This window comes from Arachis ipaensis, chromosome B6 (genome assembly GCF_059453495.1).
Source record: "Arachis ipaensis isolate K30076 ecotype BB chromosome B6, ASM5945349v1, whole genome shotgun sequence".
Taxonomy (NCBI): domain Eukaryota; kingdom Viridiplantae; phylum Streptophyta; class Magnoliopsida; order Fabales; family Fabaceae; genus Arachis; species Arachis ipaensis.
In genome coordinates this window covers 61,705,772-61,707,878 of record NC_142441.1, presented here as the reverse complement: position 1 = coordinate 61,707,878, position 2,107 = coordinate 61,705,772, and positions in this window count along the sequence as shown.

Sequence of the window (2,107 nt, the reverse complement as noted above, 5' to 3'; positions counted from 1 at the left end):
AAGGTTGTAATCGGGGTTTAGAAGGCGAGAAGCAAGTGATTTAAATGACAAGTAAAGTAGATGGCAATAGAAATAAATAAACACCGTAAAGCAACTTTTGGCAAGGTAAGAGAAATTGGAAGTCCAACTCAGTTATCTCCCTCAACAATAATGAAAGTTGAATCTAAATTCCACTTAGTTAACCTTTACTAAAGTAAAGGAAAGTCAAGGGACTAATTAGTTTGACCTTCGAATCCTATTTATTTTCCTATGAAAGAGTTGGGATTATTGAATTTTAGTTCAATTAGCAAGATAACGATTATCAATTATGCTGAGTTTAATAATGTTGAGTTACGGATTTCTTAACCAAGACCAAAAGGAAAAAAAGTAAAATTGTTGGAATAAAAATGTCCTTAGATGGGAAGCAATGGTAACACAAATTAAGGAAAAAGCAATCAATAACTGAAATACCTCAAATAATCATTAATTCAAATCATAACATGGGAAAGATTCATAAGTCAAGTTGGCAACATTTATAGATACGAATAAAAGCATTAAAGTAACGATTAAACCTGGATCGAGAGTCACTCTTACAAACTAAGAGAAGTCCTAAATCCTAATCCTAATCCTAAAAGAGAGAGGAGAGAACCTCTCTCAAACTAAATCTAAATAATGAAAAGTGAAAATTGGCGAGCTCCCTCTGAATGGATGCATTCCCTCACTTTATAGCCTCTAATCTGTGTTTTTCGGGCCAAAAACTGGGTCAAAAACAGCCCAGAAATCGCCCCCTGTATATTCTGGTACGTTCAGGTCGCGGACAAGTGATGCGGAGGCGTCGTCCACGCGGCCGCGCGGATTGCTTTCCTGCCAGGTCACACGTCTGCGTGATCCATGCGTTCGCATCGCCTGGCGTTGGGGCAGCTATGGCAAATTATATATCAAATTGAAGCCCCAGACGTTAGCTTCCCAACGCAACTGGAACCGCGTCATTTGGACATCTGTAGCTAAAGTTATAGCCGTTTGAGTGCAAAGAGGTCAGGCTGGACAGCTTAGCAATTTCTCCAACTTCTTGTATTCCTTCCACTTTTGCATGCTTCCTTTCCATCCTCCAAGCCATTCCTGCCCTATAATCTCTGAAAACACTTAACACACATATCAAGGCATCTAATGGTAATAAGAGAGGATTAATAATAAGCAAATATAAGATCAAAGAAGCATGTTTTCAATCAAAACACATAATTAGGAAGGAAATATAAAACCATGCAAATAGTATGAATAAGTGGGTAAAGAGTTAATAAAAACCACTCAATTGAGTACAAGATAAACCATAAAATAGTGGTTTATCATCCTCTCCACACTTAAACACTAGCATGTCCTCATGCTAAGCTCAAGAGAAGCTATAAAGATGAAGAGGAATGGTATGAAATGCAACCTATGAATGCAACTACATGCTAAATGCTTTTACTTACTTGGTTAAGAGTAAATAAGTTCTCCAAGACAAATAAAATCAATTTCCACTAATTCAAATCATACAATAAAAAGCAAGTAAACTTGTAAGAAGACAGCTCATGAAAGCAGGGAACATAGAATCAAGCGTTGAACCCTCACTGGTAGTGTATATCACTCTAATCTCTCAAGTGTATAGGGTTATTCACTCTACTCTTCTCTAGTCATGCTTTCTAAACCTTGTTCTTCATCTAACCAATCAACAATTTTTAATATACCAATACAAACATCATGAGGTCTTTTTCAAGGTTGTAATGGGGCTAAGGTAAGGGTAAAGGTATATATATGGCTAAGTGAGCTTTATAAATTGAATCTTTAATTAACCTAAGCTCTCACCTAATATACATATACTCTATATACTTTTAAATTCATGCCTAGCTACCCATAATTCCCACTTTTGTATAATTCCCATACTCATGTACCAAAATTTTTTTCTTTAATTTTTATCACATGTGCATTGATCTTTTATTAAACTTAATATTGGGGTAATTTTGTCCCCTTATTTACTTATTTATTGAGTATTTTTGGATTTTTTTTCTTTTTTCTCTTTTTTTCTCTTTTTTTTTTGTAGAGAAACAAACATAACTTATCAATGCACATGGATTTTCTATTATTTTTCTAT